This window comes from Artemia sp. Qi Xiang Cuo, chromosome 3 (assembly GCF_049724085.1).
Source record: "Artemia sp. Qi Xiang Cuo chromosome 3, ASM4972408v1, whole genome shotgun sequence".
Classification (NCBI taxonomy): Eukaryota; Metazoa; Arthropoda; class Branchiopoda; order Anostraca; family Artemiidae; genus Artemia; species Artemia sp. Qi Xiang Cuo.
Window position 1 is genome coordinate 89928779 of NC_142796.1, and position 27324 is coordinate 89956102.

The following is a 27324-nucleotide window of genomic DNA, read 5'->3' on the forward strand; positions in this document are numbered from 1 at the left end:
GTGGACCATTAATGTCCGGCAAAACGACACTTTTAACAAAAATAATTCAAAATCGTGACAGAATGTTTTTAGAAAATCCAACTAAAATTTACTATTGCTGCAGTGTTTGGCAAGAATCCTATGATAGAATAAGAAATATTGCCCCAGACACAAAATTCATACATGGACTTGACATTTTCAACAGTATTGAATCACACTCTTGATCGATTACTATCGATTTGGCTGAGTCCGAGGAATAATAATTTCATGAGATAATAAAATTGTTCACTGTCAGATCTCATCATCAACGGATCTTCATGATCCTAGTTCTACACAATTTGTTTCAACACAAAAAGTGTATGAGAACACTTGCTTTGAATTGCACCTACTATATCATCTACAGAGTTGTTCGTGATTCCAGTTCCCTCGTAACGTTGAACAGACAGGTGTATCCGGGTGAACCAAAATTCCTACTCTCGGCCTACAATCAGGCTGACAACAGGCTACCAACCCTATGGATATATTCTATTGAACCTGAATCGGAACACACCCGAGGATCTGCGTGTAGTCACCGATATTTTTGACAATGAAATTACTGTATATCTGCCGGTGAACAGTAAAAAAGGTCGTTAGTTGTAATCATGACACTGAAGAAACTACATGAACATCGACATTTATTCACCGTCCTAGATAATTCAAGGCCACGACTTAGGAAGGCCATACTCAAACATGGTGTCGACAGAGAATTCATTAATCTCGTATCTGAACTTTGTTTAAATCTAACCGAAGGCAATGTTAAACTGCCAGAAGGTGTTAAGCAACAGACAAAGCAACATCGTTCCCTTGTACGCTCCCTAGCATCAGCGGCAAGCAAAAATAAAGGAAACAATTTTAAAAGAAAACGACTTCTTCAAGCGGGTAGTAACGTCTTTACAATTTTACTGTCAATCATTGGATGACTTGTAAAAAGTTTTCTGTAGAGAGAGAGAGAATAGCCGAACCCTATGAATGAACCTAAGTCAAACTCACCCGTTTACCATAGGAGAATTTGAGGGACAAACCTCAAAGAATCCGTTAAAATTGTGACACTTGCTGATGATGAAAAATTAATTCTATTTCAAAATGCACTTCGCCAGGTAGACAAACATAAGCCCTAACGTGAGAGACCCCTCAAAGTAAATGTCATTGAATCCAATAAGGAAATGACTCCATCATCATCATCATCATCATCATCATCATCATCAACAACGATAATACCAAAAGAAGAAGAAGAAGATTTGTCTAAAATCCTGGCAAGCGTTGCAGATCTAATGTCACATTCCCACCACGAACAATGTAAAAGACTCGTGACATATCTCAATGACAGTGAACATGTTCAAATGGATGCCAGTGGGAATCAACTTTTAATCCCTGGCCAGATCTATATTATACTTGATTTATTATCAGATTTGGTCACGAATCATAAAAGACTTTTATCATTTGACAGTCACCTGCATACTTTTTTAAACTCATCAAACTTTCCCAAAAGCCTTATTGCCAATAAACATATTTTAAAACGATTAAAGGAATTTAGTCAAACATCAAAAGATGTTTTAAAATCATTCCAAATTTATCTTGGGCATTTATATCAGCTTTATAGCTTATCAATGAATTAGCTATTCCTTCCTGGTTGTATTTTACTGCAGTATGCAAGGGTGTGAAACCTATAGTATATCCAAGTATTGTATAGTATGTACCAAGAACTAACGTATTAATATCACCACCCTCCTTTAAAAGCTCCGAAACAATTTTGAAATATCCTTTTTTAATGGCAGTGTGTACCACAGTTATTTGCATCTGTAGGGTTTAGAGTAAGACCATAATCCAAAAGAGCCTCAACAAATTGTTTTTACGTTTTACCATCGCCGTATACTGCTACTTTAAGGGACTCTCTGTTGCTTGGATTATTTATATCAGGACAGGATTTTAAAATATACTCTACAGTAGCTAAATTCCTTTTTTCAACAGCAAGCTGTAGTGGGGTTTTGCCATTTTTATCATGATTTTCCACCTTTGCTCCATACTGTACAAGAAGTTTGACAACGGTTAAGTTAGAGTTCATACACGCAATCTGAAGAAGTGTTAAGCCCCCTTCCTCTCTAACATCAACACTAGCACCTCAGTCTAAAAGTATCTTACCAACTTCTGCACTACCTTTCTCAGCTGCAAAGTGCAGGGGTGTATATAGAATTTTGTAAGTTGAAGCTGATGCAGAAGTGATATGAGCTCCATATTTAAAAAGATAGTCAACATTTTGTGAGCATTTTATTGACGCTGCAAAATGGAATGGTCTTTCACCATCATTTTCCATAACATCAACATCAGCTCCCTGTCTTAAAAGTAACTTAATAATTTCAAACATTCTTGTTCTGACTGTTCAGTAAAGTGGAGTTTCACCAAAATTATTTTTAGCATTAATTCTTGCCCCTTTGTTAAGAATTTGTACAGCTTTATTCTCAAGGGCACACAAAAGTGGAGTTTCACCAGATTTAGCTTCAGCATCAATCCTAGCACCTTTATCTAAAACCATCTTAACAATTTCTATACAACCAACCATAACAGCATAATGAAGAGGCGTATCAAAAGTTGCATTTTCAGAATTTTCACTGTGAACTTTACAACCACAATCTAAATGCAATTTAGAAATTGATATATGTTTCTTTTTCAAAGCCTCACATATTAATATATATCCATTTGACCATTCTTTTGAGTACGACAGCCAGAAGGTATTGATTAACTCACTTGTTCTTTCGAGTTTTCCTTCACGATCTGCAAGTATTAAATCGTAGTTTAAATTGCAACCATCTACCATAACTACTTAGATCATTGTCCAAAATTGTCAGGATAATTGTGGTCCAAATTGACGTTCTCTAATTGAATCTTCTTTTCTAAATGATTGTTCTTTGTTAATAATTTGAAAAAAACTACGTTTCCTAAAGAGTTAAAGAGGCTGAGTCACAAGTTCGAACCTTAAAACGTACAGGGATTAGAAGGTACAGTTGGGGGGGGGGGGCTGCCGCCCCCCAAACCCCCCACTTTCGCAGCCCTTAAATAAAAAAAAATTTTAAAACTGAAAATAACGAGCGACATTAAAACTTAAAACGAACAGAAATTACTCCGCATATGAAAGGGGCTGTGCCCTCCTCAACGCCTCGCTCTTTACGCTAAAGTTTTTATTGTTTAAAAAAAAGAGTTCTGAGAAAGTCAAACTTCGGGTGCGGGGGTTTTGGGGGGCGGCAGCCCCCCAACTGTACCTTCTAATCCCTGTACGTTTTAAGGTTCGAACTTGTGACTCAGCCTCTTTAACTCTTTAGAAAACGTAGTTTTTTCAAATAATTTCTTTTTTGTACAGTTTATTACTTATTATTGCTTGACTAACTGTTAGATGATTGTGTATTATTCTTTTCTTTCTCGACAGGGTGTTTTAAGGGTCGACCTTGTAACTCAGCCTCTTTAACTCTTTAGAAAACGTAGTTTTTTTCAAATAATTTAAAAAAGAAACTGAGTTTCTTTTTTAAACTTTAAATTTGTAGCGATGGAAGCATTATTTTTGTAGTAATGGAAAAATTTATCACTCGTGGCGATAGAGATTTCTCCGATAGTACCGCTTATAGTGCTGGAGATTGTGTCAACTAGGCTAGCGCCACTCTCAATTAATGAGAGAAAATTGAATATGTAGACATATACACGTGGCCTCTTCTTTCTTGAGCTATCTGGAGATCAGATTCCTTTGGGAGCATTTACCTTGGAGACTTACGAACTAGTTATCTATTATTGGACTAGACACAGACATATAAATGAAATAAACACAGATAAAAAAGACAATAGATTTATTGAACTTACATGCTTAGTCGCACAGCAACGGGTCACTTCAATGACAATAACAGTGACCAAAAAAATTTCGTACTAATCGTTTTAGATCTGACTTCATACTAAAATTAAAAAACACGTTTAACCCACTCCCAAACGCAGTTCTTTTGTCCTGCGCTGTAAGGACTGCCCATCATTGGCCCATGCGACCCAAGGACGCAAATCCTCGTCCAATAATCTCTTTAAGATTTTTCAGATGATTCAGGAGTTCACACAGTTTTTTTTGCCATTTAAACTTCCTTAGAAATATCGTGCTTAGCATTTTTTTTGCTACTAATTATCTTAGCAAAATTCGAACGACTAGCGCCGTTGTCTGACTGAAGCTAGAAATGCAATTTCTCTTTTTGCTGATTAAGAATTTAGACTCTTGGAAGCGGTATTTGAACTCAATTAAGGGACGTTTGATTTCTGCCCGAATCATCTTTAGAAAGAAAAGAATCTTATATTTTAAATATATGTTATTCTACTGCTGGTGCACATCACCCTTCCCATCAAATAATAACGTCCTGTCATTAGTAACTGCTCATTAGGAGTGCTTAAGATTTTTCAATTATTTTTCTTATTTTATTCTACGTCCCTATCTAAAATTCATCTACCGGACTAAGATTATTTTTGGTTCTAGGTTAGCTACTATATTAAAGATTTTTTTTTCTATACATAACACTGATTACTTTTACATTTCCAATAAGGTTGGAACTATTCTACTTTTACATTATTTTTTTTTTGATTTTGCTGTCTATATGACCTACTACATACTATCTACACTACGTTAAATGAATAACATGATAATATTACACCTAATCCTACTTGTGGTACATACATGAATGATTTATAACATACAATATTGGGTTCATCATATTCACTGATAACATTAAAACACTTTTGCTATTGGGATTTTTGAATTGTCAAAGTTATTCGGAAGTAACACATGTAGCTTCACATCTATTCATCACCTTTCGTGTCCTTAGTGTACTACACCCTTCTGTTGTAAATTACTGTCCTTCACTCCTTTTGTCCTGGCAAAAATTTCGAAGCACTTACGTTATGGTTTCTTCATGGAACAGTTCGAGTCTAGTTGTCTTTACACGGTAAGTTTTCCCTAGGGATTGACTGAGGAATGACTGTTGAATTCTGTCCAAATGGTCGACAGAGACATGATTCTTTCCGCTATCTGGACGTACGTTATTCTTTTCATCAAACCACATGTTGGATTTTCGAGCCAGGTCGAGACTGTCTTATCGATAAAAATTTTTCATTTGTGCCTTATTAAACGTGTTGTCGTCATATTATAGTGACTCTTTTAATATATTGTCTTTAAATTCAACTTCAAACATCTTTAAATATCATTCAACTTCAAATGTCGTTAAATATCGTTTATCTCGTATTGATCGATGGTGTTCTCAGAATTAAACGTCAAATTGTCTTTAATATCGGCTTCAAATCTTCAAATGTCTTTAAGTGTCATTTAACTTCAAATATCGTTTATCGTGTGCTGATCGATGGAGTTCTCAGAATTAAACTTCAAATTGTCTTTAATTTCGTCTTCTAATATCTTCAAATGTCTTTAAGTGTCATTTAACTTTAAATAGCGTTTAATATCGTTTAGCTTCAAATATCATCACTATACTGTTAAATTATTCTGGGGTCCATAGTGAGTATCAACAGCGATACCTACGTATTTATATCTTGTACTGACCGATGGGTTTCTCAGCGTTTATGTGATTATATAGTTCGTTAAAGCACTTGATACTGAGGTTCAAATTTAGTTTTACCTGATACATAATATGGTTCATAGTCGAAGAAACGACGATCGAAGGTAACTGTTGTTCTCGTAGACGAAGTTGGGAAAAAAGTTGCCTGGAGTTATGGTGAGTACTCTTCGTTGGTTGAGATATGATGGAAATAGATGCTACTGGGTGGTATCTGTACTGGGCAGCTCATTGTAATGCTCAATAACAAATTTGCCATTCACTTCCTGTAATAAAAATAACGTGGCAGAATCACAAGTTCTTTGAAGTAAATACACATACAATAATTCACGCATTAATTGGGTATATTAATTTCTAAGCTATGAGACAGAATTAAATAAATACACTAATATTAGTACTCACAATGAAAATTTAAAAATTTAAAACAGAGATGTCTTCAAATTTGTTTTGAGGACGGAAATATCGATATGAAATAAACATAATTTACCCTACATTATTAAGTTTGAGGTCTACTTTTACAATATTTTTCATGCCTGCATTGTTCACGCACGTCCGTGCTGTTTAAGAAACGCATGTGTAGCGTCATAACCACACGAATTTACGGAAACGATACTACAATGAGGGAACGAGACATAACAAGGACGAGTGGAGACCTCCCTACCCACTCGTCTTCTAATGTCCTCCCTATTTCTAGGCTTAGACGTTCTCATGGGATTCCGGGTTTAACGGCTGAAATGCAGAGGTGTTCTTCTTTGTTTCCCCGTGTTCTTCTCTTGGATTTTCCGTAATTACAAGTCAACATTGGTGCATCATATTCGCCTTTCGAATAAGGTCATTAGATGCAGGATTCCAAGCTTGCCCGTGTAGATTCCAGTTGATGCTTGGCAAAGAATATAAGCGTAATGAAGAACTGACATCAATATCTTTATAGAAGGCTATTGCTTAAGTAAATCTTTCAGCATTAAATGAATAAATATTATATTAAAGTCTTATTCGAATCCGTTAAGTGAGAAACACCTTCACATTAATATGGACTTCCTTGTGGGTTTTACTTAGTCACCACTGGACATACACAGGGTTTCAATCTATGTATCTTAACTGATCAAATGGTTTTAAAATTTTACGTATTATTATTGAGATATAATTTCACATCCGCCGTGAAATTCTACATATAAACGTACCAATAGGTTGTTTGGTTATAGTTACCAATAGTTGGCTATTAGTACATATATTACTCGAGTAAGAAATACACGAATAAGCGAGCGTGCAGCACGTGATTACTCTGGTATCCTATTTTTTATGTGTAGGCCTAAAATAATTATAATCTGCACTATACAACAAATATTTCATATAATTAGACGCTTCTGTGTTGATAATATATTTTTTTGGATAATATCCATATTATTTTGGGCACGGGTCGATTTTTTTTTTTTTTTTTTTATAGAAAATTCGTGGGGACCGGTTTCAGTATAGGTAAGATATAACGTGAATGAATTGCGAAAATAGGTCACAAAAATTAGTGCACAATATATTTCATAGATAAACCAATGAAATTAAAGGACATTTTTGTCACAGAATTATAGAACAGTGATCTCTCTGTTATTGTATACGTCATAGATATAAACTAATGAAATTAAATTTTTTCGCCAAGGAGATAAAGACATTAATGTCTCTGTTTCTCTTTGGAAGTAATGTTTAACACAGAGCTGTGGGACAGCATACGTCATTGATATAATATAATGAAATTAAAAAGCTTTTCTCTCTTTTTTTTTTGTCTCGGAGCTATAGGAAAGTGAACTCTCTGTTTCTCTTTCAAAGCATTCTGATCCAAAAAACGAAAACTTAACAGAAGTTTCTATTCAACCTTTAAGTATTGTTTTGACTGGCCCTGATTGGCATAAAAATACTAATTTCTTACACTTGAAGGACTGAGAAATATCCCTTCCTACGGTCGTTTAAAAAAAATAACAAAAAACAAACATGGGCCTTGGTTTCCTCCCCGGGCTTCCCACAAGACGTGGTCTAACAAATCTTCCCACAAGACGTGGTCCAACACCACTTGTCGTTCTCAGTCGACCACGAGCGTCCTACTGTTGGTTATTTTCTGTTCCCACCGTTCTCTCTGATCACCAATGTTTTGAGATCACTTGTATTATTTTTTTTTTCATTAATATTGACTTGGTTAACTCTACTTGCACGCTGTTAAATTTATTATGGTGTTAAATTTATTATCTTTGAAATTTGTCTTTACGTTAATTAGGGATATTTCCATCTGTCAGGTTTTTTAACCGTTCTACGTGACTGTGTCGTTATTTTTGCCTCTGTTTCTTGTGGTTTTTTATTTTTGGTTTTTCTAGCGAAATAAGGTCAAACTTTTTGTATTGTTTTTTCAAAAATTATTGCCCTTTTAATTTCGTTTGTTTTCTGTGTGCGGATGCTGAGGTCAGCCTTGATTTCCCTATTTCTTTAGCTACTATATGGTCTGATTCACCATCAGACTCTTCGGAACTGGTTTCCGACGAATCTGGATGAGAAGTTTTAGAGGTGGCACTTTTTGAAGTATCACCTGCCCTTCCTTCGTAAATTTCTACTCCTCTGGAAGTAGAAGGTTTATTCCCTAAGTCCTCGTTTTGAGTTTTTAACTGGGGAGATTTGAAAGATTCTTGAGAGCTTTGGGAAGAATCAATAGCTTTTGCGGGGTTCCTCCATTGTTTGAATGCTATGTCCTCAGGGGGATGGCGTATTTTTTGTACTAGGGTTTCCCTCCATGAAGTCCACTCTTTAGGTTTGGCCTTGGATACAGTTCTATCATGATATTCACCTTGCTGGTCATCTTTTGGAGTTTTAGTCCCGGGTAATGTATTTTGACTCGTTTTTATGGGAAAATTTATTAAATCCATAGCTTCTCGCAGGTTTGTTTTAATTAAATCTTTGGGAGGAATTTTCTTTACAGTAATACCGGGGGTTTCTACAGCTCTGTTTAATTCTTCCTGCAATGACAGGGGCCTTTCTATTGGTGTTGCAGGGGAAACCATATCGTCTGGAAGTCTTTTGGGGGGACATGGGGTCGAAATTCTATCGGGGAAGAATTGGGTTTTGGAGATATTGTATAATCTAAATCTCCCGCGCTCGCTGATGAATAACTTTTTGGACTTTTTGGCGTTCTTACTCTTACTGGTATTAGGGATTTATTATCTGGAATAACTAGATTTTCCATAGCTAAAAATTCTTCAAAGTTTTGTTCATCACTTTCATTTTGAAAATAATCTTGTTTAAAACTGAAAGGTTTTAGCCCTGCTAATCTTGACCTAGGGGGCTCATTTTCCGAATCTGACGAATCAGTAGACAAGGGATGTGATACCCATCTCTCTGGAAATTTGGTTCTTTTTATTCGGCTAACATGCGCCTTGTAAGTTCTTCCACTATCGGGGTTTTCCATTTTAAAGGTATATTCATTATCGTACTTTTTGACTATTCTGTACGGTCCGGAATATTTGTTGGAAAGTTTTTTTCCTTTCGTTTTCGCCTCGTTTTTTAGGTAAACGAAGTCTCCTACCTTGAAATCTATATTCCCCTTAACTTTGGGCTGGTTTCTTAGCTCTTGGTTTATCTAAAATTTTTCCAGCTCTTGACTAACTATTTTATATTTTTTCCTCATCCTATTTATGAAGTCTTTTTTATAATCTTCTGAGTTGTTATAAAACTGACCAGTCTAAAAAAACTACCAAAAAGGAAATACAACTTAAAGAACAAAAATTAAAAAAAAATGATTGTATCTGGTTGTTTAGGAATAATCAGTGTTTATTAAGTTGGTTAAATAAGGTAAGAATTTATCCCAGTCACTCTTATTGTCTTTCGTATAAATACTTAGAACGTTCGAAAATATTTTATGCCTGTTTTCTATTTTGCCATTAGCTTGTGGATGGTACGGCGCAGTCACTATTTTCTCAATATTACGGAAAATCATTAAATCTTTTGTTACTTTTTCGACAAAATAGCTCCCGTTGTCACTACAAATTTTAGTAGGAATGCCAAATTTTAAAAATAATTTTTCTAATGCCTTACTTGTGGCATAAACACCTTGATTTTTTAATGCTTTTGTAAAAGTAAATCCTGAAAAATGATCTATAACCGAAAGAATACAAGTATTACCTCTGCTAAAAACAGGTAAGCCTCCACTTGTCCCGTATAGGTCAAATGAGATAATATCGAAGGGGTACTTTGCTACCGGGATCCTTCCCATTGGAAAATTTGGATAAGCTGGGGGGATTTTTCTCAAATTACATGCTTCGCATGTACATACGAATTTTTTTTATATTGTCAGCGACGATTGTACGTAAATGTATTTTTTTAATTTAGGAAACGCTTTCACAACTGCTAAATGTTAACATGTTTTCGAATGAAATTATTCAAGTGCAGGCCCTATCAATTTTTGCTGTAACACAGGTATTATCGAGGTTTGGTTTCTATTTGTCTCAGCAGTCACAACTCTACACAGTATTTCTTCATCAAGGTCGTAGTAAAAATTATCTATCTATTTTCTAAGAGTTTTGAATTTATCCGGTAACACCTCATCATTCACAAAATAATCAATTAGTACTACACACATTTCGTCCTTTTTTTGCTTTCTTTTTATATTTTCCAAAGACAAGGGACAATAGTCAATCTTATTTTCTTTTACTGTGTCTTTGACTTTGTTTTTCTTACATCCATGTTTGCTTTTAGCATTAATAGCATTAACTTCATTTTCTTCAGTTTCCGACGAACTATTTTCTGGGTATATACTCAAAAAGTCGCAAGCTGCGTTTTGTTTTTCCTTTAGATGTTCAAATTCGTAGTATAGGCCTTGGATTTTCATAATCAATCTAGCTAGAATGACCGTTGGGTTTTTAAATATGCGCAGGTACTGCAATCTTTTGTGGTCTGACCGCAATATAAATTTTCTACCAATTAAATAATGTCTAAATTTGTCCAAGCGGTAGATAATAGATAATAATTCTAAGTTTGTGGCGGAATAACTGCTTTCGCCTTTTGATAAAGTTTTACTTGAATAGCATAACTTTTTCTATTTGTTTGGGTGTTCCCTGTAGAGGGTTAGGGTCTTTTACCGGGATTATTTGCGAAAGAATTGCGCCTATGCCTTTTGAACTAGCATCAGTGGTAACGAAGAATTTTCCGTTTTCGAAATCAGGGAGTGATAAAATTGGTTCAGAAGTGAGCACCTTTTTGAGTCGGTGTATGGAAATTTGAGCCACCTGGGACCAGGTAACATTATGCGAGTTCCCTTTGGTTAATTCCGTGAGGGGTTTCGCAATTTGGGCATAATTGCGTACGAATTTTCTAAAGTAGCCAGTAAGTTCTAAAACTCCCCTCAATTCTTTCATAGTTCTGGGGGGTTTGAGGTTTTCAACACATTTTATTTTATCAGGGTCTTGGGATATCTCTCCCTGTGTTATTACTATTCCTAAAAATTTAATTTTGGATTGAAATAAATTTACTTTCTTGGGCCGGCATTTTAAATTGCCTTGCCTGAACTTCTCGAACACCTTAGCTAAAGTTGCTAAGTGTTGCTCAGTGTTTTCCCCCATGCATATAATATCATCAACAAAATGAATTATATTCTTTAATCCTCTTAACAGGTGCAATAGGGGTCTACATAACGCGCTTGAACTTGTTTTAAGCCCAAATGGTATCCTTAAGTATTCATAAGATCCATATTCGGATGCTGAAAATGCAGTTTTATGGACATCCTTTTCGGATATTTTCACTTGGTGGTAGACTTGGGTAATATCCAAAGAAGTAAAAATTTTGTTTTTGCTTGATATAGAGTCAAGAATTTCGTCTATTCTTGGTAGAGGAAATTTATCGCTAAGTACTTGTTTGTTGAGAGCCCTATAATCTACTATGAGTCTAAGATCTCCATTCTTTTTTGGTACTAGGATCACTGGTGTGCTATACGGGCTTATACTTGGGCGTATAATTTCGTTTTTTTCTAATTCATTGATTTTATTTTCTAACCACACTTTGTGCTTATATGCCACACGATATGGCTGTTTTGCAACGGGATTACCAGTCGTTAAAATTGAATGTTCGTAAAAATGAAGTAGACCCATATAATATTCAGATTCAGAAAATAACTCCCTAAAAGTCAATAAAAATTCGCATAATTCTTTATTCATTTCCAAAATGGTAATACGATACAATTTAGATGAGTATTAGAACTACGATTCATTTAAGGGATATTTTTGATTTGAGGTGTTATTGCCGTTAACAATGTGTCGGTTTGAATTGTCCCATGTATTTAAATCATTTTCCGTTAAAACCTCGATTTGGACTAAACAAGTCCCCTTTTTAATTGTAATTGTATGGTTTTCATGGTTATTGGTAACCTAAATAAAACCTTCCCCTTTGTTGAAAGGTATAATCTGTTCCTCGCATTACAGATTTTCAGGTATTTCAGATGGTGTCGCAAATCGTATTTCTGATTTGCTAACAACGGGCTCGATCATTTGTGATATTTAAATTTTTTGTATTGTTTTTGGAGGGATTTTTGTTTTCCTTATCGCAAATCCGTAATATTTTTCTTCATTTTCATTGTTTATTAGATTCATAGCGGCACTATGCTGCGCCGTTGCGGCATCTTGTGGCGTCACGTTGGGTTATATTATGTTCTTCCATAATCCCGCTATTTTCTTAGTTTCATTTGATCTGTACTGTTACATATCTCCTATTTTTATTTTTGCACCTTCATTACTGTTAGTACTTAATATATAATTAATTTCTGCAGTATCTCTCTGGGTAATTGAGCAAATTTTTAATTTTACCATGTCTTTGCAAGACATTAGGTTCGAGATACTTTACAATTCGACCGCTATAAATTTTTTTTTACTGTTATATTGTCTTCATAACTTCTGTTAAGATGTCTTCAGGTCGGACTTTCATCCCCTACATTGGCTGGATTAACAAATTTCTCGTTGGCTACGTTTCATAGTATTTTATTAGACCTTAGAAATTTTGCCCGTATAATAGCTTCATATGGGAGATTATCACATATAATAAAATTTGTCATGAACGTTCTATTGTCCCTTTTTACGTTTAGGCAAATTGACCCTTTTGCATTTAATTTGTGACCTGTCACGCTTGTTAAATTGGGATTATTAGGGTTCCTCTGTCGTTTAATGTGCGGAGGCAAGCTATTAAATGCGCAAGAGTTTATGATATTTACAGTAGCTCCGCTGTCAGCTAAGGCCGTAAAGTAAACGTTTTCTACACAAAAATCATTAAATATGGGTAGCTTGTTAATAATATCACTACAAGAAGGCACTAGTATTGTCTTGGACCTATTAAATATTCCTGGCACCCTCTGGGTCCAACTTATGTTTCTGAGGGGCCTGACACGTTTCCCTGAGAATTTATTTCATGTGTCGGTGCCTGTAATAGACGTTCAGACGTATTGGGTTCCGTAGGCATATTTAAATGATTTACGTCTGTCTGTCTTCGCCATGTATTATTATGGTAACGTGGATGTCTCGTGTCAGTGCCGTTTGCTGGCGCTGACTGCCAGTGCCGTTGGCTTGCAAAATTTTCATTTCTCATCGGCAAATTTTCATGATTTCTATATTGTATTCTCGCATTATATTGGCCTTGGCGAGTATTTGGGTTTTCAAATCGGTAATTAGTTTACCTGTTGGGGAAAGGGTTATACAAATTTGGTTGGTACGCATTATAAGGTACTGATTGGCGCAATCCCCCCTGGTTATAGCCTTTTGCACGATCGGTGCTAAAATTTGTTTTTCTGAACAAATGGTTACCGTAATTTTTTGTATTACCGACAGCATTTCTTGGTATGGGATTAGGGACATAGTGGCACACTCTTGCTATGTGGCCAACACGATTGTAGTTATAGCACCTTATTATTGTAGGGTTAATGGACTGAAAACGTACTGTTTTCTGCCTAGCGGGTTCTGGCGTTTTATTTCTTTGTGCCACTGGGGAGTTATCCCTTGAAAAAAAATTGGGTGATGCCTGATCGCCCTTGAAAATTATGTTCGCGTTTGAATCGTCTAGGCTATTTATTTTTGCTTTACTATGATTAGCAACCATTTTATCAACTTTGATTAATCGCTCTATCTCTTGGACTGCAAGATCTAACGTCTGAATATTTTTGGATATTACTGCTCTATATAGTTTTGAGGGTAGCCCTTGCAAAAAGGTATTTAGTATGACTTTTTCATACAGTTGCCCCGAACCACTTCCGTATTTTGCTTCTACAGAAATGCGTATGTTATCGAGATATTTGCTTATATTTTGTGAAACATTAAAGCTTAGTACTCCGTGTTTTACTTTATTTATAGAACTGGTTTCTATAAGTCTCTCTTTGAATGCTTTTAATAAGTCATCAACCGTATTTATTGGCAAGTTGGAGTTATTGCCTATGGTATGTTCGACCTGTTTTAGAAAGGTTAAGGCCTGGCCTCTTAATCGTAGAAGCAGCATGTCTTTTAACGCTCCAACGTCTGTTTTTGTTAATTGTACAAACTGGTTCAATTGGATATTAAATTCGTCAATATCTGACTAACCATTGTATTCTAGTATGGATTTTGCGTTGTCTATGTTTTTTGCGGCTGACTTTTGCTCTATTAACAACTCGTTTAAGTCGTTCATATTTTTTTTTGCGATTGTATCAACATTAAATTCTGCGGTGAACAGTGCGGTTTAAGCTGATATATCCTTTACAATATCTATATGGTTTACTGTCTTATCTTTGTGGTTATAGGCCTAATTACATTTTAGACACATATTTGAATCTAAAAAAATTAAATTTAAATTGAAAAGTTTAAATAGCCTAACTAGTTCGCAGTTTTCCTCCAATTTCCGACACGCGCCATTTGTAGCGATGGAAAAATTATTTTTGTAGTAATGGAAAAATTTATCACTCGTGGCGATAGAGATTTCTCCGATAGTGCCGCTTATAGTGCTGGAGATTGTGTCAACTAGGCTAGCGCCGCTCTCAATTAATGAGAGAAAATTGAATATGTAGACATATACACGTGGCCTCTTCTTTCTTGAGCTATCTGGAGATCAGATTCCTTTGGGAGCATTTACCTTGGAGACTTACGAACTAGTTACCTATTATTGGACTAGACGCAGACATATAAATGAAATAAACACAGATAAAAAAGACAATAGATTTATTGAACTTACATGCTTAGTCGCACAGCAACGGGTCACTTCAATGACAATAACGGTGACCAAAATAATTTCGTACTAATTGTTTCAGATCTGACATCATATTAAAATTAAAAAACACATTTACCTCACTCCCAAACGCAGTTCTTTCGTCCTGCGCTGTAAGGACTGCCCGCCATTGGCCCATGCGACCCAAGGACGCGAATCCTCGTCCAATAATCTTTTTAAGATTTTTCAGATGATTCAGGAGTTCACACAGTTTTTTTTGCCATTTAAACTTCCTTAGAAATATCGTACTTAACATTTTTTTTGCAACTAATTATCTTAGCGAAATTCGAACGACTAGCGTCGTTGTTTGACTGAAGCTAGAAATGCAATTTCTCTTTTTGCTGATTAAGAATTTAGACTCTTGGAAACGGTATTTGAACTCAATTAGGGGACGTTTGATTTCTACCCGAATCATCTTTAGAAGGAAAGAATCTTATATTTTAAATATATGTTATTCTACTGCTGGTGCAAATTCAGTATATAAAAAATTTCTTCTGACGGGGAATCGAACCCGGGTCTTCCGCCTGACAGTCAGGAGTATTGATCGCTGTACCAAAGAGACACAATTGTATCTGTATTTTTAGTATCTGGAATCTATTTTTGACGCAAGCAAATCCCCACAAAACTTGATATTTGTTTTTTGGAAAACAGGGAAGGAGTGATCGGATTGAGCTGAAATTTTGAAAATAAGCTCCCAGGCCCCAGGAAAGCTTATCCTCTAAATTTCAGCCCGATCAGACAACGTTAAAGGGGGGCTGTGGTGAGAAAATTTAACATGGGCTCTTATAGGAAAACGAGGTTTTTCGTAAATGTAAATTCGGGGGATAATTTTTTCGGTCTGAAAATATCAAAAGACCCTAACAGGTCGAATTTTGCTTCGAATGAGTCCTCATTCACCCGGATCAGTTGCCAGCTGTGGCCTGTAGGCGTGGCTAACAAAAAAAAGAGAAATGAACATTAAGTGGCTATACCTGGTTTTTGGAAAACAGGGAAGGAGTGATTGGATGAGCTGAAATTTCGAGGATAAGCTCTCGGGCCCTAGGAAAGCTTATCCTCTAAATTTCAGCCCAATCGGACAACGTTAAAGGGGGGCTGTGGTGGGTGGGTCGAAACTTCCGGCCCAGTTTACCCCATGAAAATAAAGTCGGAGGAGGATGAAATTTTGCAAGTTTCTTAGTTTGAGCTTGGGCTAAAGAATGCGATCACCACCGTCTCTCTGCGACCTCTAGGACCTGATATCGCTTAACATTGTGGTGGGTCGCCTCTTTATAGAGGCACAAGCGTGCCTCCTTGACCTAAAAAAAATTATATAATTTTCCTTAAAACTCATTTTATACGGAGATTGGGGGCATACGTAAGTATGCACACAATCACTTATATATCTGTTAGCTATCAATCATAGGCAGGGAATTCTATCAATCATAGGCAACTTTAATTCTTTTCGTTTTGAGTTTCATTTATTTATTGATAGTGATTTGTAGTAGTCTTACGTTTTGAAGATTATTTGACCTTATTTTTGCTCATTCTTGGCTTAATGGAGCTCTTTACTTTTCTTTGAATAACTTGTCTTGTGGAAAAAGTATTTTAAATTAATAACAATATCATGTCCATTGTGTACAAAAGTTTTACTCTTGCTCTGTACCACTCATTTTTCTTTTTTTTTGAATGTTTGAACTCAAAAGTTCATTTTCCCCTTCTTTCACCCTTTTCTAATACCACAATTCTTCGCCCATCTTGCATACAGTTGTATCTGTTATAATTGGATATTTGATTTATTTTCTGTGTGTAAGCAAGAAATCCAGTTTCAGGTCACTATAGAATCCTTAGAATTATGAGTTAGGATTCTAAAATATCTAAATGCTTTTAAACTGGATTTATGGTTTATTCAAAGTTATGAAATCCAAATTTTGGCCGATACAATAATATACATGATGAGTGACGTATTCTAAATAACCTTTGAAACCATATTGTTAAGGCTGTAAAATTTTTCGCACAAATATTGCTTTACTTTTTTTTTAAAATTGACTCTTAACATAGCTTTTGTTTTCTTTATTTTTGGCACTGATTAAGTTTAAACTGATGAATTTTATTTTAATTGTTAAAGCTGTTTTCAGTTATCTATTTGAAAACCTCCTGATGAAACCCTTAATACGTGATATAACAAAGCTACAACAATGTCAGTGGCTAGGCCACATCCGATGTATAAAAAACTACTGTTTTCCGATAGTTGCGTGCATGATTCTCACCCCATATATCGTCCACCGAAAGTATGAAAAAAGTGCTTCTTAACGTTGAGCCTCTCACAACTTCCCCATATAGCTAAAGATAAACTAGAACCAAAGCCTGGGCATTTTCTTTTGGAAAATGCTCACAAATTCTGTCAAGTCAAAAATTCGTTCAGTTTTCTTCCGGTTCGCAAAATATCTTTTATGTTTTCCCCCTTGGACGTGCAATTCTTATCTGATTAGAAAATTCAGCATTGCTGACCCCATTATAGCCGTGGAAAAGCAAATTCGTGCTTATAATTCCCGTTTAATGAAGTTGAATCATCCCTGGTCGTCAGTATTAACCCATTAGTTAAGATGTATTTGTTGTTTTTTTTTACTTTTTTCTTTTTTTTATGTGTTTGTTTTCGCGCTTAGTGTAATTAGTGTTTGGTTGTTTTTTTTCTTATTTTTTTTTACCAATTACGGCTTGATGTTCATATTATTTATGTTTGTTCAGTATTTAGGAGCCTAAAAAAAAGAAGAAAAGAAACATGTCGCGTACCTACAGAGCAGTGTATAATTGTGTTTTTCTTTCTCGTTTTGAGAAACGACGTTTGTCTCGTTTTTCTTTCTCGTTTCTCTTTCTCGTTTCTCGTTTTTCTTTCTCGTTCGTCACTACAAACCACATGTATAACTCCTAAGTTTATGTGTATTGCTTTTTTTTTGTTGTTTTGCTTATTGCTCCGTCTTTTCCTTTTTTGTATGACGGGTTTTCCAATAAATAATAATAATAATAATAACATATCAAGTGAAAATGCACCAAAAGCACCTGCGATGGGACTTACGTAAGAAAGTAGAGATTCTCGTTTTATATAGTATAGACAGTATGGACGCTCTGACACAGTGGCAAAATATTTAATTCAAAAATCCATAACTGACTTTTGGCACTTCTTTATGAAATAATTGTCTAAAAGGTGAGTTTAGTTTAATTTGTGTATCATGCTTTCCAAAATTGTTGCAAGCATAATGTATCACCTAATAAAACCACAAAATAGACCAAACAGTCTTTTGTCAAGTAGGCTAGGCTAGTGTGAAACTGGGAAGGTGCCCAGTGGATATTCTTAAAAAAATTACATTCTATAGAATGTAAAAATAATATCCAACTACACTTAGTATCAAGATAAATATCATGCTAGACAGATAATAACATTTTTAAGACTCTTACACCTTTACCTACCTAGCTGAATATTTGACTGTCTATGCAATATACATAATATCTACCTAGTTGGATATAATGTAGCTCAGTTCTTCTGATATATATCCAACTAGGCAGATAAGAAGATTCTCTAAGCTTTTTTGGGTTAATATCCAACTAGCCAGATAAATTGTTTCTCTTAAGCATCGAAAATATCTACCTAGGCTAGATGGATAGTAATTGTGCTTATAGTTTCTCTGATATATATCAAACTATGCAGATATTAAGATTCTCTAATCATTTTTGGGATAATATCCAACTAGCCAGATAAATTGATTCTCTTAGGCAGAGAGAATATCTAGGCCTACCTAGTTGGATAATAATGTTGCTTAGTGTTTCTAATATATATATATAACTAGGCAGATAAGAAGATTCTCTAAGCAGTTTTGGGATAATATCCAACTAGCCAGATAAATTGATTCTCTTAGGCAGAGAGAATATCTACCTAGTTGGATAAGAAGCAGGGTTGCCACTTCAAGCAAACTACTGGTACTAGCCAGGATAGCTCAAAAGCACTACCACGACAGAAAAGTACTAACACCCGGCAAAAAATTTGGCGGGGTTTGGGGCGTGGCCACACCCGCGGCCTTTTAGCCCCGGAGTTTATCTTTTGGTTTTCATATAAGCCAGAGTAATTTTTATTTGTTATTTCTGTATATCCAGTCGAACACTGACTTCCGATATGGCAAAAAAGGGCCACTGATATGGGAAGCAACTACAATCAAAATCATCGAAGTTATCTCTGAATGTTCACTGTGAACACTCCGTAATTGCCTAGTAGGGTAATAGGGCGTCCAGACTTTCCTTTTTCTGGGAAAATAGAACGGATAACAAGAAGCAAGAAAAGTAGTCAAGATATGTATTTTTTTGACACAAATCTTTAAAAGTATCTCTGTTAATCAAGAATTTTTTTTTCTGATTCAAAACCTGAAAAAAAAAAATTAAGCACCAGTTAGACAATTAACTTTTTTTCTGTTTAAGAGCTACTACATTTAAAAGATACTTTTATTTATCGCTTATTGTCTCTTTTTTGGCACTTTTTCAGGAAAAGCAGTCCACACTAACATTTTCTGTCCCATTTTGCCTAAATGGGACTAAACGGGGGCAACGCGCTAAAGGCGTCACCCTACAAGTTCAGTAAGAGAATTTTATTTACAGATCTTTACAGTAATAAGATATTATTTAAGCTCACGCTTCCAATGCTTTGCACTCCTGGCTAGCTCTGTCAAAGTGTCCGTAGTCTCTGGATTTGGTAAGTCTCTTCTGATATGCATAATATCGGATATTGTTTCTGGCAATAGTCTGTTCTGGAGGAGGTCCGAACTAGCTTTAACAGCGAAAACTGACGTCCGGCCGAAGCGCTACTATGAGACAACGACATAATACCCTTTATGAATATAGGTAGGTGAACAAAAGCAGTCCCCAGCACCATCCTTGAGGGCGGATACTGAATTCCAAAATTCCAAAACTAACACTTTCCCTTCCCCTAGCTCTTTCTTCAAGAATGGTAGTCACCTCCACTCTCTGTTTAGGGCTTCAGCTTCCAGCAAACCATTGGAACAGTCCTTGAACATGCGGAAAAGAGGGATTGTAGAAGGAGCTGATTCGGATAAAGCAATTTCTGGAGATATCCAGTCTAGTATTCGAAGCAAGGTCTTCACTGTTTACTCTTCGCTTTATTTCAGAGCACAGCTTGATATAAAACGCAAGGCAATTTTTCTTTGTCGCAGCTAGCTGTCTGTCTTGAAGTTTCCGACTTTCAATCTGATCAATTGCAAAGAGGTCAAATTCGGCTCCAAAATGCATATCCGTCTCCAGAGCTGTGAAGTTTCTTGGGTTTGAAAAATCTATTTCGAAGACTGAACGAATGGCCAAAAGCTCTTCTTTGTATAATTCCTTGCCAGTTCGGAGAGAGTATTACCCACCGCTTTTTAAAAGTTTGTGAACTTTCCCTTCTGTGCTCTGGAATTCAAGATTCAGGCCGTTTACAATAGGAAGAACGTAATTCAGAAAAAGATAATAAATCTTGACTTCGAGATCGATCGAAGCTGTATAAAGCTTCACTGCCGTTTGATCCTAACCTTTATTCGCAGGTAAGGCGAAAAACAACGTCAGAGCAGTCCACTTTTCCACCAGCCTCGGAGAGACAGCCTCGAATGCTAACCAGCGAGTTGCAGATTGGTACAGGAGTTCATGCTCGGCTACTTCACAGAAATTATGGAATTCTTTATACTCACGGAGTCGTTTGGCACTATTAGATACATAAGTGTATATATCAATGCTGAATCTGACGATCTCTGTAGGTAACTGCTCACAAGCACTAGCAGAGCATAGTGCAAAACTGTGACAGATGCATCCGAAAATAGCCAGCCAGGGAATATCTTTCTTTATGAGGGCTGGCTGCAAGGCCGTTGTTTTTCCCAAGCATCACATTTGCATTATCAGATGCAAATCCTATATAGTTTTTTATTGTCATCTTCTTCTCACTTAAAGTCTTATAGATCAAGTTTTTAAGGCCCATTGCTGTTGTATCCCCAACTTCTGGAATGGCCAAAAAGTCTTCCTTGATTCCGCATGTAGGGTTGTCATAGTAGCGAACGATGATGACTAAGTCTTCTGTCCCACACTTATCAGTGCTTTCATCAACCATCAGCGAAAAGAGCGATTTTTCCAATCTTGAGATCAGCTGCCTGATGGCGTATGGGGAAATTACGTTTTTGATTAGTCCAGTGGTTTTAGTTCTTCCATATGCAAGAAGCTTTACTACTGATGAATCAGGAATAAATTTTTTAAGCAATTCGGGCAAGCTGTCCATAATACTCATCTCCTTGAATCTATATTCTTGAGAAAAAAAAAATAATTCTCTACTTTTTAGTTCATTTTGAAAATGAGTTTAACTTTTTCTTTATTGTTTGACCTCATCCCCTAAAAATTATTTGCACGTCTGGACCTGTGAAACCCATCAAAACAGCTATAGGCTAACATTCTAGGGGTTAAATTGTGTGGTTGAAGAAATAATCTTCTTTTATTTCTTGCTTTCTTTTGGTTGGGAGTTATGATTCAAATTACAAACGGAAAAAAGGCCTTTTATGTAAAATAACTGCTGTTTCGTATAGGAACTGAAAACAATGATTGAAATATTTTTTGTTTGATAAAATAAAAACAAAACAAAAATTCTGTCACTCAGCATTCCTCAAATCTTCATGTTGGAGAGATGCAAATTTAAGGCTGGAGGAAGTGAGACTGAGACCAAGCCACTTTAAAAAATTAAACGGGAAGGGAGCAATTAAAATGATTTTTTGGGTCATTTTAAGAAGCTGGATTTATTAAGATCGGTTTTTATTGAAATTTAACAATAAAAAAAAATCTAGTTTGTTATCTTGGTTATCATTGTTGGTTATCATTTCTAATATGATTGTAAAATTGCCCTTTTCGGTCTAAAGTACTATTTTTGACAAAAAGTATTGAAAAAGTACTGCTTTTGCAGAAAGTATTCAAGAAGTACTACTTTGATCACAAAGTACTAAAAGTAGTACTTTGGTACTACCAGTGGCAACTCTGATAAGAAGTCTTCTAGGAAACTGTAAATTATCCAACCATAAATCTATTTCTTCTACAATGATATCATCTTTTTTCAGCGTTGCCAACTACCATGCTTTGAAGTGAATGAAGACTACTGCCCGGAAAGAATAATTTCGCTGAAAAACACTAAAGTATAAAATATTTACGGTAGGCGCCCCTCCTCCTCTTCTGATCATTTCCAATTCATTTGGGAACTTATGTAGCTCCTTTTATGGCCACTGAACCTTATCAACCTCGCTTATAATTGTCTTATGTGTTTGAACTAATGATTTAGGAGGACTCTCAAATAAGCTGAACTGCTAAATGATGATTTAATTTATAAAAATCCATGTTTTGTATGTTTAAGATAACACTGTAATAGTAATTTACATGTATCATCATATTTCAGACTGTTTATTCACCTACAGTCAGATTTGTTATTGACTAAACTGTTGTCACGTCTTCGTCTTCTATTTATCATTTCTTCTTCTTCTATTTAACAGCAAACGGGCCTTTCAATAGCACTATTTAGCCTTTTTACTTTTGCTTCGCTCTGTTGGCTATAGGGCTACTGGATTGATTGCCTCATATTTATTGGATATTTTCAGATATCTTTCAGTAGATCTTTTGACTCTTTTGACTCGAGTTCCATTATGAGATGGTAGATGTCCATTTCTATACTCTGTGTGCAGGTATAGTTGGCTAGGCTCTTGGCTAATAATGAGATTTTGTGGTGTTTGAAGTATTTTAACACTTTACAAAGCAAGGTATGTTGTGCAGACGTCAGCAAGACCTAACTATAGCGAGTACAGCTTTATTAAAAGTAAAGCAAGATCTTTTTTTGTTTGAATGAGGATATTATAAGGAATATAGATTTTTTCCAATTTTGCATTGATTTCTGATGTATGCGCTTGATATATATTAATGGATTAAATTGCAATACAGTTTAAAATGAATAAGTATATATTTGGGATTGTAAGTGCGGTTATGCATCCTGTTTTTCAGTTTGCTAATTATTTCCTGGTAGTGGTTCTGGTGTGTTTCTTCTTGGGAAGAGGAGGGGCCAGGCTGACCTCATCTCACAGGGGAAGGAGGCTTTTTTACTTAGTAATTCCTTCTGATAGGGATTTGAGCTAGGAGGCCTAGAGGATGGTGTTTTATACGGGGTACTTGATGCATTCGGGGCGTTTGACTTTGTTGGTTTCATTACGGTTTCATTAGTTTCATTTCGGGGTTTTTTGTTGGTTTTATTACAGGCTTTATGTGGTATTTTTGGGAAGCATTTGCTTCCATTGCTGCATATGGGTATGGAATGGCCTTCTCTGTTTTTATTTGGAGTGTTGGTGCTCTTTTCTTGTGTGCAGGGCATAGTGATTTATTTGTAGATTCATGTGGGCCTTTGCAATTGATACATGTAGGCTGAGTGTTGTTGCAAGTTGTCAACTCTTTAGGATGGAATGCTTTACAATGACTACACTCTAGGAGAATTTCATTGCATTTGTTTGTTGTGTATCCCAGTTTGAGACACTTCAGACACTGAATAGGCTTTGGTTTGTATTCCCTGTGCGGTTTGATTTTCCCAAATAGGAATAACTTTTCTGGGATATTAATTTTTTCCTTCAGTGTAAATAAGAAGGATCTACTTGTTTTTAGGCCATTAGAGTTAGGTTTACCAAGTTAGGTAACATCTTCAACTGGGAATGTGTTGCCAGCCCTTTCTGAGAGCCCTTCTTTTAACTCCTGAATGGGTATTTCTGGGGGAACATCATAAACTACTACTTTTGTTGGGGATTGTTTTGGCTTCCATTTAGATGAATTAATTGGGGTATTCAAAAGAGATTTTAGATTAATTATTGTGTCTGCTGATCTTGGACAGCTATTAGCAGAGATCTATCACGGTGAACATTAAGAGATAAAACTGATTTTAGCAATTTTAAAATTGTAACTCTTATTGCATTAATATTTTTTATTTTAAAAGGGGTATTAGGAGAAATTTTAAGGTAAATTCATCAGTTCTGGGGAGGGAGGATCCTGGGCGGGGAGAGGAGAAATGCTTTTGATTGGGGAGATTTTTTTTCCTTTTTTTAGAGTTTCTAGAAAGGATCTCTTGAAACCCATTATCATAATTTATAGTGACATGAGCCCCTACACTGATCATTGTCCTATTCTCAGAATTGGAGCTATCATTAGAGCTTTGAGATAGCGTGCTTGACCAGCCAGGATGGGTATCTTTCACTATTAAACTCACTTGAATTTGTTTTGGGATCTGGGGGGACTTTTTTTTTTGAGGACTTATAAACATTGCATATTTGAAAAAGAGTTAAACACTAAATATAACTAAAAAAACAAGGGAAAATAGAAATAAATCAAACCGTATGCACTATACAATGGAAAGGATAAACACCACAGCATAGCCCTGAGGATGAGTTAAGCAGAATTGGTTTGGTACAACTGCTGATTAGAAGTGTAAATAATCAGAAGAAAATATATTTCGATTTTGAAATATTCTTCTTCTATTTAAAAGCAGGTAGGCTTTTCAGTAAAACTATTTAGCCCTTTTCCTTTTGCTTCACTCTGTGGGCTACAGAGCTACTGGCTTGATTGCCTCATATTTATTAGATATATTCAGATATCTTTCAATAGATCTTTTGACTGAACTGTTCCTGCTTGCATTCTTCGGTTTCTTCTATAGTTAATTGTTAAGGACCTGAGCCAACAGAATTTAAGGAAACAAAAGTTTATTTTCCCTTCTGCCAACCTAGAATTAAACCTTGGCTGTGCAAGAGAATCTCTTTTTCAATAGAATTTATTTCTTCTCTCCCTTTCATCACCTGTTACCCCAGAATCTCCAGCTAAGTCATTTTCTCTGTGGCTCGTGAAGAATTCAAAGAACAGGGTCCACTCTGATATGATAATTAAAAGTGCAACATATACGATTTTGGTCGAAAATGTGTTATGTATATGTCATGGGAAAACTCAGCACGAGTAATCAAGTGATGCAGTCAGAAATGTCTTATTTTGTATCGTTAGAGTTATAAGCCAGTTTTGACAGAAAAAGATTATCTTATGGAATTATAGCATGTAGATATGACATTTTTTTCTTTTTGTTAAGAAAAAAAACAGACAAACGCCGATATTGGGCTAATTTTGGATTCACTAGGAACACTTTTGACAGAAGAGGATTATCTTATCTATTAAACAGTTCGTGGTAACGAACTGTAAGTTAGGGCCGACCCCGCTCAATGGTAACCAAAACTCTTGAAAACGGGTATTTGATACCAATAGATATATCAAAAGAATCAGCTTTAAATGCTGATTTCAAATATATAATTTTCATCAAGTTTAGTGCTACCTATCAAAAGTTACGCGCCTGAAAAAATTTGGCTGATTTTGAAAAAAAGGAGGAAAGACCCTCTAAAAGTTATACAACCTTAATGAAAATCACACCATCATATTCAGCGTATCAGAGAACCCTACTGTAGAGGTTTCAAGCTCCTATCTAGAAAAATGTGGAATTTTACATTTTTTGCCAGAAGAAAGATCACGGATGCGTGTTTATTTGTTTTTTTTTTCCCCAAGGGTGATCGTATCGACCTAGTGGTCCTAGAATATCGTGGGAGGGCTCATTGGAACGGAAATTAAAAGTTCTAGTTCCCTTTTTAAGTGACCAAAAAAATGGAGGGCAACTAGGCCCCCTCCCACGCTTATTTTTTTCCCAGTCACCCGATCAAAATTTTGAGATAACCATTTTGTTCAGCATGGTCAAAAATATGATAAATATGTCTTTTAGGATGACTTAATCCCCCGAAGTACCCAGAGGGAGGGCTAAAAGTTATGAACTTTACCCATTTTTAACCTATCGTATGGGTGCTTCGGATGTATACATACGTTTTCAGGTGTTTTTTTTTCGGGTTGGGGGTGGTATGGGGGGGTCAGTGGTTATGGTGGAGGATCTGTTCATGAAGGAAGTTTTCAGGGGGAAGGGAAATTGCCATGAAGGGGGCGCCGGACTTGCCAGCATTATTTATTGGTTATTGGGAAGTATACAACCATTTTCAGGAAGGATTTTTTCTGGAGGGGGGGGGGCTAGAGGAGGGGGTTACTCAGGAGAATATTTCCGTAGAGTATTTTTGTTTGGGGTCAGGGACCTTTCTATGAATGGGGCGCCGGATTTCCAAGCATTATTTAAAAAACGATCAGAAATTAAATACAAAAAAAACAAGTTTTTTCAACTGAAATGTAAGAAGGAATATTAGAACTTAACACGAACAGAAATTATAACGTATGTGAGGGGGTTCTCCCCCAAGTCAATACCTCTCTCTTTACGCTACAGTTTTTTTAGGGCTTTCAAAAGAGCTATCTATTCTAATTAAACGGCCTTTGTGATTCAGGGGTTTGTGAATAAAATTTTTTTTAACTTTTAACGTAAAGAGCGTGGTATTGACTAAAGGGAGAACCCCCTCATATACGTAATAACATATACATAATAAAAAACAATAAGAAAACAAGCGATACGGCTCAATAGTAATCAAAACTTTTAAAAACGGAATTTTGATGTCAATAAATGTATCAAAAGAATGTGTTTATAATGCTGATTCTAAATATATAAATTTTATTAAGTTTAGTATTACTCATCAGAGGCTACGAGCCTGAGAAAATTTACTCGATTTTTTAAAGAGGGGGGAAACATCCCCCACAAGTGAAAGAATTTCAATGAAAATCACACCGTCAGATTCAGCGTATCAGAAAACCCTATTACATAGGTTTCAAGCTCATATCTGCAAAAATCTGCAACTTTGTATTTTTTGCCAGAAGAAAAATATACGAATATAGAAGTTAGTTACGTAAGTTAATTTGTAAAGACATCCATTTAGCAAAAGAAAAGTAAAATTTTTATGCAAATAAAAGCTGCATTAACTAAAAATCGATCAGAAATTAAATAAAAAAAAACAAGTTTTTTAAACTTAAAGTAAGGAGCGACATTAAAACTTAAAACTAACAGAAATTATTCCGTATATGAAAGCGGTTGTCCCCTCCTCAACGCCTCGCTCTTTACGCTAAAGTTCGACTCTGTCTAAGAACTTAATTTTTTAAAACAATAAAAAAAACTTTAGCGTAAAGAGCGAGGCGTTGAGGAGGGGACAGCCCCATTCATATACGGAATAATTTCTGTTTGTTTTAAGTTTTAATGTCGCTCCTTACTTTCAGTTTAAAGAACTTGCTTTATTTTTTATTTAATAGGAAAAAGGAGACATAAGCCACAAAATGAAATAATATATGGCATTGAACTTTAAAGATAAAGCAATAAAACACCACCAAAAGGTTCTTCTCCTTTTAAGTAGCAAGATATACAAACCACAATGAAGATCCTTTGATCTCCTTTTGATTGACTATAAAGTTTCGAAATTTGCTCAAAATGAAATTTCGTAAAGAAATAAAAAAAAAAAGGCTTTGAATCTGATTGGGG

At 35.6% G+C, this 27324-nt stretch overlaps 1 protein-coding gene across 1 annotated transcript in view; it reads left to right on the forward strand.

Annotated features, from left to right (window-relative positions):
• Nucleotides 1-17929: 17929 nt before the first annotated feature.
• Nucleotides 17930-27324, forward strand: part of LOC148954728 (uncharacterized) — a 112203-nt gene continuing 102808 nt past the window's right edge. The window contains exon 1 of the mRNA XM_089087228.1: nt 17930-18015. The gene's annotated coding sequence lies outside the window, so the exon portion shown is untranslated. The remainder of the gene's footprint in view (nt 18016-27324) is intronic.